Source organism: Gobio gobio (genome assembly GCF_949357685.1).
Source record: "Gobio gobio genome assembly, chromosome: 16".
NCBI classification, from domain to species: Eukaryota; Metazoa; Chordata; class Actinopteri; order Cypriniformes; family Gobionidae; genus Gobio; species Gobio gobio.
In genome coordinates, this window is record NC_137109.1 from 45,413,236 (window position 1) to 45,425,695 (window position 12,460).

Below are 12,460 nucleotides of genomic sequence, written 5' to 3' on the forward strand. Positions count from 1 at the left end.
GAAGGTCTGCTGAGACGACACGAGACTCTGGAAGGTCTGCTGAGACGACACGAGACTCTGGAAGGTCTGCTGAGACGACACGAGACTCTGGAAGGTCTGCTGAGACGACACGAGACTCTGGAAGGTCTGCTGAGACGACACGAGACTCTGGAAGGTCTGCTGAGACGACACGAGACTCTGGAAGGTCTGCTGAGACGACACGAGACTCTGGAAGGTCTGCTGAGACGACACGAGACTCTGGAAGGTCTGCTGAGACGACACGAGACTCTGGAAGGTCTGCTGAGACGACACGAGACTCTGGAAGGTCTGCTGAGACGACACGAGACTCTGGAAGGTCTGCTGAGACGACACGAGACTCTGGAAGGTCTGCTGAGACGACACGAGACTCTGGAAGGTCTGCTGAGACGACACGAGACTCTGGAAGGTCTGCTGAGACGTGAGGAGGCTCTGCGACCCCCACAGTGAAAAAAGAGCCAGTTATCAGTAGAGCATAATCCAGAAAATGACTGAGCGATGTACGAGGACCCTCATGGATTAATCGAGACTTTAAGGGTGGATTTATGCCTTCACAGAAGAAGTCAATGAGAACACAATCAGGCAGATCAGAAAAATATGCTAAATCCAAATACTCCTGAATATATACCTCTAGCGGTCGCATACCCTGTTCTAGGGCCAATAACTGTCTTGCAAGGTTCATACCTGACCAGTGTTCTTTAGAGAAGTCGCTGGATCCTCGGGTGTCAGAGTATTCTGTTACGGAGGGACTGAGATGAGAGGCGTGCGGATCCATATGCAAAGCTTTTATTAAAGATGTGTCAATAACAGACAGGGCTCAAACCAAGGCAAACAGGCATGATATGGACAAGACAAAGAGCATTCCAGGGACAGGCAAGGGTCATCAACCAGATAACTTCATCCAGGGGACAAGGCAAGAGGATAATCTGACTTCCAGGCTAAGGTCCAGGCGAGAGGCAAACAGTATCCAAACAGGGCAAGACAAATAGAGATAATCAAAGGCGAGCAAGAGTCCAGGGCAGGCAGAGAGCAGGCAGAACACAGGAAACCAGGCTAGGATCAAAACACAGAGTAAGACTAGAACAGACTAAGAACACGGTTGGCTCCGTAAAGAAGCTATCAGCTAAACAGCAACATGTGCTAACAATACTCTGCAATCAGTGAGCTTGTGCATCAGTGTTTTATAGTCCTTGTGATTGAATACAGGTGTGGAACTAATTAGGAGCAATGAAACCTGGGAAATGTAGTCCAGGGTAACATGTAACTGTGTGCAGTGAAAAAGTCTTAATGGTGACCTCTGGTGGTGGGTAGATGGAAACGGCAGGCATAGGATATGTTACACACACCAGGGTGCCTAGGGTGAAATTGTCCAGCCATGACTTCCTGTTTCACAGGAGTATATGAGGAAACACAAAGGCCAAATTCCCTTAATCATTCATCACAATGAGTAAAACCACAGAATACAGTTCTGATGTGCAGCAAAAGATTGTTGAGCTTCACAAAATGGAAAGTGGCAGTAAGAAAAGGATCACAGCTGGAGAACTGCAGAGATTAGTTGAGTCTTGGGGTCAGAAAGCCTTACATAATTATCAAACATCACCGCATGTTGTTTGGGAGGGATTCAAGTAAAATCATCCTCGCTCAAACTTCAGCTTATTCAGTTGTCAGACACGACTGGAACTTCAAAAGGGACCTGGTTCTGTGAAACTAAAAAAGAGATTTTGGCAGCAAACAGGGGTGAAGAGTACCTCATGCCCACGGTTAAATATACTGCTGGATATTTAATGTTCTGGGCCTATTTTTTGCTGGAGGTCATGGACTTCTTGTTCAGATACATGGTCTCATGGATTCTACCAAATACCAACAGATGAAAAATCAAAACCTGATGCCTCTGCTAGAAATCTTATAATGGGCCGTGGTTGATCTTCCATCAGGACAATGATCCAAAACAAACATCCAAATCAACACACAAATGTGTCACTGAGCACAAAATGAAGCTTCTGCCATGACCATTCCAGTCCCCTGACCTGAACCCTATAGAGAATGAGTGATGAACTGAAGAGAAGAAGCACCAACAGCTGTGAATCTGAAGAGTCTGGAGAGATTCTGTCTGGAGGAATGGTTTCTGATCTGATGTGTTCTCCAAACTCATCAGGCATTTTAGAACACGACTCAGAGCTGTGCAGGTGCAGATTTATTTTCACAGCCGCCTTTGCTCATATTTACGATGGATGGATGGATGGATGGATGGATGGGTGGATGGATGGATGGATGGATGGATGGATGGATGGATGGATGGATGGATGGGTGGATGGATGGGTGGGTGGGTGGGTGGATGGATGGAGATTGATATATGGATGGATGAATGGATGGATGGATAGATAAATAGATAGACAGACAGACAGACAGACAGGTAGGTAGGTAGGTAGGTGGGATGGATGGATGGATGGATGGATGGATGGGTGGGTGGATGGATGGATGGATGGATGGATGGATGGATGGATGGATGGATGGATGGATGGACGGATGGATGGAGATGGATAGAGATTGATGGATGGATGGATAGGTAGGTAGGTAGAAAGATGGAAGGATGGATGAATGATTAGATAGATAGATAGATAGATAGATAGATAGATAGATAGATAGATAGATAGATAGATAGATAGATAGATAGATAGATAGATAGATAGATAGATAGATAGATAGATAGATAGATAGATAGATAGATAGATAGATAGATAGATAGATAGATAGATAGATAGATAGATAGATAGATAGATAGATGGGTGGGTAGATAGAGATGAATGGATGGATGGGTAGGTAGGTAGAAAGATGGATGATGGATAGATGGATGGATAGATAGAGATGGATAGAGATTGATGGCTGGATGGATGGATGGGTAGGTAGGTAGAAAGATGGATGGATGGATAGATGGATGGATAGATAGAGATGGATAGAGATGGATGGATGGATGGATGGATGGGTAGGTAGAAAGATGGATAGATAGATAGATAGATAGATAGATAGATAGATAGATAGATAGATAGATAGATAGATAGATAGATAGATAGATAGATAGATAGATAGATAGATAGATAGATAGATAGATAGATAGATAGATAGATAGATAGAACAAACGATAGATAGAACAAACGATAGATAGATAGATAGATAGATAGATAGATAGATAGATAGATAGATAGATAGATAGATAGATAGATAGATAGATAGATAGATAGATAGATAGATAGATAGATAGATAGATAGATAGATAGATAGATAGATAGATAGATAGATAGATAGAACAAACGATAGATAGAACAAACGATAGATAGATAGATAGATAGATAGATAGATAGATAGATAGATAGATAGATAGATAGATAGATAGATAGATAGATAGATAGATAGATAGATAGATAGATAGATAGATAGATAGATAGATAGATAGATAGATAGATAGATAGATAGATAGATGGATGGCCTAGATGAAATATTTTACAATGTGTCACAAAAATATATGTAAACTTAGTTGTCATATCTCAGCAGATCAATGTTGCTTCTTAATTAGTTTGAATTCTTGTGACTAACTATTCATTCATTCATTTATTCATTCAGGAGGTAATAAAGCTTCCATCTTAAGTGCAGGAAGAGCCATCATTTCTTAAAAGCCTATCAGCGCCACAATAAATAGTCAACAGTAACTGTTTTAGAGAGAGGAACAGCTTGCTCATCGCTTGGAGGCTTCCTGATGTTTAAACCTGGGAAAGACGTGGCTGACGTTTCTGTGAGTTCCTCCCTCCGGCTGCAATAAAGCCTGATTCTCTCATCAAAAACCACTGCATGCGTACTTAAAGGGCTTTGCTGAGGTAATCATCTCTATTATTATTGCTCCTCATATACCTAAACAGTTTGTGGTTACTGTGTAACTCATTCAGCACCGTTTGTGCTACACTCTTAAACATTGTTTATCATCCATGGAACCAGTCCACTGCAAAAATAACAAATAAATACATTTGAAAAAAGTTTTTTTTAGATTATTACAGTTTTTCTCAGTCGCTTTGGTACATTTCTCAGATCAGAATTGAAATTCTCAAATCTACCTGTTCAATCTTCACATCATTGTGTCTCCTGTGCACATCAAACAAGCAGTTTCTCATTTATTTGAACCAGTTGCAAATGCTTGTGTACATCCATGCAAATGATTATGTACAATAATTTTTGCTGTTTTTACTCTCATTGCTCTCATACTCTAAAATATCCCCATTGACATGCATTATACGACTATCACACTGCAACGGTTGGAGTTAAAAATCTTCATTTGTGTTCTACTGAAGAAACAAAGACACCTACATCTTGGATGCCCTGGGGGTAAGCAGAAAAACATAAACATTTCGTTTTTGGGTGAACTATCACTTTAATCCCTTCTTCGTGGACACATTTTGGCACGAAGGTCACAAGTGTGATTCCAAAGTGTTTTTTAAATAAATGCTATATCACCATCTTTGATAAAATTAATTCTATCAATTTATGCTTTTTTTTGTGATTTTTGGGGTATTAATGAATTTTTTTACCTCTAAAAGTACCATATTTTTATGTAAAATATGCTTATTTTTATGTAATATTTAATATTTCTTTAACTTCAGTAAAAAAAAAAAAAAAACGTATCAGCTAGTCCAGAGAGCCAAAACCTAAAAATGTGGTGACTTTGGTGACATCTGGTGACCTATGATGGTATTCATTTCTTTTTAAAGCTAAAATATTAATAGCCACTAGATGGCAATATAACTCAGTGGCTGCATATGGGCTGAACTCTGTAAACCAATGTTTTAACAACTTTTTTTTAAAAATTGCCCAGTTATTGCTCATTTAATTCCTTTGTTTGTGTATGAGTGAGTGACTGTTTTTTATTTGACAAAAAGAAAAAAAGAAAACTCACTCTGTTATAGGCTCATTCAATGGCTTTCAATGCAATGCTTTTGTGGATGTGTGTGTTTGAGTGTGTGTGCATGTGTGAGAGTGTTTGCCACATTGAGAATGTTGTATAGGCTCACTCCTTCATTTGTGTGTATGTATGATCTGCATTGTGTTGGATTTATTGATTTTTATTGGACAAATAAAAAAAATATGCTCGGAATTACAGTTTTTTCCATTCATTCCTATGGGTGACCATTTTTGTCCACGAAGGCGGGATTAAGGTCTTTTTTTCAAGCACTTAACATTGTAGAATCAAGTCAATTTTGTGTGTGTGTGTGTGTTCAGGTGGCAAACTTTGGAAAAGTAGCCAAGTCTGGTACCGCTCAGATTAAGGAAAGTATTTTAAAAAAAAAACGATTTTGCCCTCATTTGTCCAGAAGATGGTGGACTGAAAGGTTCATCGGGGAACCAAAAATGCTTCTTTGGCATCAACCCCTTTTAGAACCTTTATTTTTAGTGGAAAAAAAATCTCTTTAAATTAATTAAATATTATTCGCAAAGGGGGAAAAAAAATATTTTAAGAACTTTTGGCCAAAAGGTTCTCTGAGGAACCCAAAATGGCTCTTCTATTGTATTTGGTTAGTGGTATTTATTTTTAAGTGTGTACAGACATATATGACGCATCAAATCTATTAGATTTACAGGTAGAAAAATATTACATTGAAAGAGGGACCAAAGTCTCTGATTTTAAATCTGAAATGACATTTCTAATTTATGAGCTCACCAACTTTAGCTTTGTAATGTTTGTGTGTTTTAGTAGTTGGACTCGTACCTGCTGAGCACATGAAATGTGTTTTGTGATATTTTTTTGTGCCTCATGCTCTTATTTTCTGGATGATTGCATGTGCAGTGGTGAGTGAGTATGTTTGTGAGTGTGTGTGTGTGTGTGTGTGTGTGTGTGTGTGTGTGTGTGTGTTTGTAAGTGAAACATATGAACACTAGCAATCAAGGTGAACAGACGCGACTAATTCAGGTTGCTGATAAAACGTGTCGATGGTCCTTTGTGGGACTTTCATTACTGTAGCGGAGTCGTGCGTCTGTGTTTTCTGAAGCGTGCTGGTCAATATTAGTACTATAGTCTATCTCAAAGGGACATGTTTGTTCTTCCTCCACTCCACCCTCCTCCTTTTCTCTGCCAACTCTCTCTCTCTCTCTCTCTCTCTCTCTCGCTCGCTCTGCTGTGATGGGTCTGATGCTGACAACGAAGACAAAGCCTATGTACAGGAAGTTGAGGTGAATGTCAGCAAGAACAAGGCCCTGATAGTGAACAAGGCCCTGACAATTTACAATAATTTAATACATTAGGTACTGCGTTAATTGACAAGAACTATCAATGAAAAATACTAAAGAATTTATGAATCTTAGTTAATGTTAATTTCTACATTTACTAACAACAGGGGTTTACAAACTTTTTGTGTCAGCCGAAGCACTTGTGTAAAATATTTACTTGTGGTATCCTCTGAGATTAAGTTCATATTTCAATCATTTAATGACGGTTCTCTGATGTTGGTTAATGGCCCCCATGACATGCAAGTAAATAGAAAAATATTTCAATGTATGTATATGTTTTATTTTGACTTTATAGTTGGACTTTAAAGTGGACTCAAACCTCTTTACCTGTCTCAGTCCAAATTCATACAGTTTTTTTTTTAAAGGAAACTTTGAATTTGGCTTGAGAAAGCGGGACCAGAAAGTTTAAAAGTTTTTCAGTTTTAAGTTTAAAGTAGTTTTAAAGCTGAACTTTTGATGGCTTTGAAGGCAATCAGTATATCAGATAGATCAGGGGTGTCCAAAGTCGGTCCTGGAGGGCCACTATCCTGAAGAGTTTAGCTCCAACTTGCCTCAACACACCTGTCTGGAAGTTTCTAGTATGCCTAATAAGACCTTGATTAGCTGGTTCAGGTGTGTTTAATTGGGGTTGGAGCTAAACTCTGCAGGACAGTGGCCCTCCTGGATCAGGATTGGACACCCCTGAGATAGATAGTATGCTGCTAGCATGTTGCTAGCATGAATTAGCACAATGCTAGTATGAATTAACGTTTTAGCACATTGTTAGCATGAATTAGCACAATGCTAGTATGAATTAACGTTTTGGCACATTGTTAGCATGAATTAGCACACTGCTTGCATGTTTTAACATAGCTATTGCTAGAATGAATTAACACAATGCTAGCATGAATTACAGTTTTTCTCAGTCGCTTTGGTACATTTCTCGAATCATCCTCGACATTTGCAAAACAGCAAGTGCATTTCTCAAAACAATTCGTACAAATAGAAAAACACCATGGATGACCTGCAAAAGCCAGTCTCTTGCTCAAAATCCTTAGTTCATCTCTCAAAAGTAAATATCTGTGTCAATGAACATGTCAGTGTCATCAGAATGACAAGTCCTTGTGTCATTGTGTATGAATAAGACAGTCAAATTGCTTAGTCATGTTGTCAATATAACTGTACTCTGGAGGGATGTTCTGATGCAAATATGGCTAAAATTTTGATGACAATTATTGTAAATTGTAGGTTACACCTAAGTGTGTGTGGGAGTTTGAATGCAAGAGACTGGACAAGATTCACATTTACGCTTTTACTGTTTGTACTGTAATTTGTTGACAGACCATGTCATTGCGATACAGAAAGGAAAAGACAGCACTGCATAGCACAAAGAAAAAAACCCCCACAGAAAAACAAAAGTAGAAATGTGAACGTCTAACAGAAATGTATAGAAATATGCTTGACATTTTATGACAACTTGTTCAACCATTTTGCATGTAAAGACTTATGCTATGAACTAATGCCTAAATGTTGTGGGGGGTAAGACTATTCAACAGAGACCCATTATAATACATTTTGATCAACATGACATAAGCAACTGATAATGTAGGAAACAGCAGAGAATTGTACGTAATCATTTGCATGGATGTACACAAGCATTTGCAACTTGTTCAAAGAAATGAGAAACTGCTTTTTTTGATGTGCACAAGTGACACAATGATGTGAAGATTGAACAGGTCGATTTGAGAATTTCAATTCTGATCTGAGAAATGTACCAAAGCGACTGAGAAAAACTGTAATGTTTTAGCACATTGTTAGCATGAATTAGCATATTACTAACATGTTAACAACGTTTTAGCACACATTGCTAGCATGAATTAGCATGTTTTACACATTGCTAGCACAAATTAGCATATGAATTAGCAGCATGACCAAGCGGCAACCTCCCACAGTTTCTCTTGAAGCCAATACGGAAGTGACTTAAACTGCAATTCCTCGACTGGCCACTAGAGACAGGCTCCAGAAGGGAGCAGGATCTCATTGAGCCCCATGTTAAAATGCCCAACTTTACAGCAGATAAAAACATGTTTACAGCCTGGTACAAATTGTGGTTTTGGTCTATACGGCTAATTTTGCCCTTCATGACAACTGTGAGTAGGGTGAATTTTTTTATAACTCATTTGTTTACATTATATAAAGCTTTAAAGTCCTGCCTAATTAAGGGCGTGACCACTTTGAGTGACAGGTGGATAGCATTTGTCTGCTGTCTGTTAGTCATCGCGTCACCTCAGCTCCACCCACGTCCCGCCTCTTTGCCCATTTTCTGTTATCTTGACGCGCGATGACACACTGCCAAGATGGCAACGGCCAGCTCGTCCTCGCTTCAAAACTGCTCTTCAGAATCCTATGGGTGACGTCACGAACACTACGTCCATATTTTTTTACAGTCTATGAGCATGACTTAGTAAATTGTTAGCCTTATTTAGCACATTGCTAGCATGATTTATCACATTGTTAGCATGATTGGCATGTTGCTAGCATTATTTATCACATTGCTATCATGATATAACATGTTGCTAGTAAGTTTAAATAGACAGACGGACGGACTATCTATAGATAGATTTGAACTTGTATTTTGAACAGTCTTGGCTCATTTGAACATTCCGTCAATGTAAGTCTATGGGATTTTTCCGAGTTTTGATCACCATTTTTAGGAAAACTGTAAGTCGGATCAGTTAGAAAAGATATAGCAACCCAGGTTCTAAATCTCTAGGAGGAGATAGAGTCAGACATTTTTGAGTCAGAAGAAGAATAAGTTTATGAGCATTTCAGTGAGTTGGCTTTCTCAAGCCAAATTAAATATACTAGGCTACTGCAGTTATACTAGATAATGAAAAATGTTATAATTATAATGTTACACATTTATGTCTTAAATTCTTCACTTTCAAATGTCAAATCCTCAAGCTTTTATTTTGGTGGAAATGCTGCTGAAATGCTGTAAACTTGTTATACCTCTTAAATGCTGAATAGTGTATGAATATGCATATATATTGTTAAATATGTACTCTTGTTGAGGAGAGGTGTGCTATTAGTTTTTTTTTTTTTTTTTAAGTTATCAGACTTGCAATTTTTCCCTGGCAGATAATTAAACAGACTCTCATTGTGCTGGCCCGTGTGCACATCTACTCATCTCAGCAGGATTATATGGCAAGAGAAATCTCTAAGGACTTCAGTCACACTGCTGTGGTCAGATAAAACAGCGCAGCTGAAGGACCAGCAGGGGTCAGGACGCCCTACATTCCCCTAAACCATCCAGATCCTTCATTAGGGGCCCGCAATCACACATACCAATAACTTCATGCATAACAAACAAACATTTACACACCTCTGCAAACATTTGATCTGCTTCATAAATCACTGTTTTTGACCCTATCCCTAACAAAAAATACCATGTACCAAATGCATACTTTATGAGCCATTCAATGACACAGCAGCCTTTTCTATATTGACAGAATGGTTTTTAAAGTCAAGTTCTTTTAATCATGACAAAGAATGTGATTAAGCATTAAGAGATTGCATTATGTCATCTCAAGCTGAATTAATACAAATTAATGTGGGTTATTCTGAATCTGAACTTGTGACGGGATTAAATATTTCAAAACTAACATTTTGGGGTTTCTCATTAGCATTAAGATTCAACAATTATCTATAAGTTAAATAGTAAAAAAATATGTATTAAAATTATGAATCCGAAATGAGACCGGAACCTGATGACTTTTGAACATGAAGACTCCAGTTATGTCCTTCCAATTCATTATGTCATTTATAATGACAGTTCACTATTATTTTGAAGTAAATAAGTGACATGATTGGGAGAGAATAAAAATTTGCGGACAGCTAAATTATTCTGTTTTACTTAAACAATGATGGTTTTTCTTTCGGTTCTATTGTTTTCATAATCCTTCCAAATTTATCTTTGCCACTGGAATAAAAAAAGACTGTTAATATGGTGTCAATGAGAAAATGAATACATTTGATCATGGAAATGTTCTGGTCTTCATTTTGTGGGTTATTTTGTATTTTAATACAATAAAAATATTCTATACTGTTGTGTAAGCCCACACACACACACGCACGCACGCACATGCACGCACATACACGCACACACACACGCACGCACGCACACACTTAAAAAAGGAAACGTGACTTATCAGACCAGGCCCCCTTCTTCCATTGCTCCGTGGTCCAGTTCTCACGTGCCCACTGTTGGCACTTTCTGTGGTGGACAGGGGTCATCATGGACACCCTGACTGGTCTGCGGCTATGCCGCCCCATACACAACAAACTGTGATGCACTGTGTATTCTGACACCTTTCTATCAGAACCAGCATTAACTTCATTAACAATTTGAGCTCCAGTAGCTCGTCTGTTTGATCGGACCACACAGGCCAGCCTTCACTCCCCACATGCATCAATGAGCTTTGGCCGCCCATGACCCTGTCGCCGGTTCACCACTGTTCCTTCCTTGGAGCACTTTTGACAGAGACTGACCACTGCAGACCGGGAACACCCCACAAGAGCTGCAGTTTTGGAGATGCTCTGACCCAGTCGTCTAGCCATCACAATTTGGCCCTTGTCAAACTCACTCAAATCCTTACGCTTGCCCATTTTTCCTGCTTCTAACACATCAACTTTGAGGACAAAATGTTCACTTGCTGCCTAATATACCCCACCCACTAACAGGTGCCATGATGAAGAGATAATCAGTGTTATTCACTTCACCTGTCATAATGTTATGCCTGATCAGTGTATATACACCCTGTGTTCCAAATTATTATACAAGTGACATATCAGTAGGATTTCAGTACAATAAACATTCAGATTTGTTTTATCTGTCCATTTCTTTTTAGATAACTGGTATCAATCAGACAGGTTTGTTAAATAGTTTGCCAGGTCTAGGTAAATGGAAACCCTATAAGAGGTTGTTCCACATTATTAAGCAAGTCACAGTTCTCATGCAATATGGGGAAGAAGAAAGATCTTTCTGAAGATGAAAAGCATGAAATGGTGCAATGTTATGCAAAAGGCATGAAAAAAAAACTGAATGGAGATTATCGAACTATCATAAGATTTGGGAGTAATTTACAGCACGGGAGAACTTGGTCAGATAAAGGCTTTTAAAGGAAATTTTCCGCCCAAAATGAATTGTATTAATTAAAAGGACAGCTATTAAAAAGCCATTTTTGAGAGTCTCAAGAACCTCTCCGTGCAGGCTGTGCGTAAAGTTGCATTTCAGCCACCTCTAATCAAAGCTCACGAAGAGAAACATTTACAGTGGGTGTAAAAGAGTGTATTTTAACTGTTCAAGAGGGAAATGGCCTGTGGGAAGAAACTGTTCCTGTGCCTAGATGTTCTAGTAGCCAGTGATCGGAGTCGCCGTCCTGATGGTAACAGTTCAAACAGGCGGTGTCCAGGATGAGCGGAGACTGTGATGATTTTCCCTGCTCTCTTCCTCACTCTGGAAGAGTACAGGTCCTGGAGGGTTTGCAGGGGGGCACCAATAATCCTTTCTGCAGTCCGGATCGTGTATTGTAGTCCCCTAATGTCAGATTCGGTAGCTGAACCGAACCAGACAGTGATGGAAGTGCATAAGACAGACTCGATAACAGCCGAGTAGAACTGAATCAGCAGCTCCTGTGGGAGGTTGAACTTCCTCAGCTGACGAAGGAAGTACAGTCTCTGCTTGGCCTTTTTCACAATGGAGTTAATGTGATTGTCCCACTTCAGGTCCTGAGAGATGGTAGTGCCCAGGAACCTGAATGACTCCACTGCTTCCACAGTGCTGTTCATGATGGTGAGTTGGAGGAGAGCTGGGCTGTTCCTCCTGAAGTCCACTATCATCTCCACCGTTTTGAGCGTGTTGAGCTCAAGGTTGTTATAACTGCACCAGACAGCCAGCTGTTCAACCTCCAGTCTGTAAGCAGACTCATCACCATTTTGGATGAGGCCGATGATAGTGGTGTCGTCTGCAAATTTCAGGAGCTTGACAGAGGGGTCTTTAGAAGTGCAGTCATTGGTGTACAGGGAGAAGAGCAGTGGGGAGAGAACACACCCCTAGGGGGCGCCAGTGCTGGTAGTGAGAGTCCTGTATGTGAGTTTCCCCAGTCTCACGAGCTGTTGCCGGTCTGTCAGGAAGCTG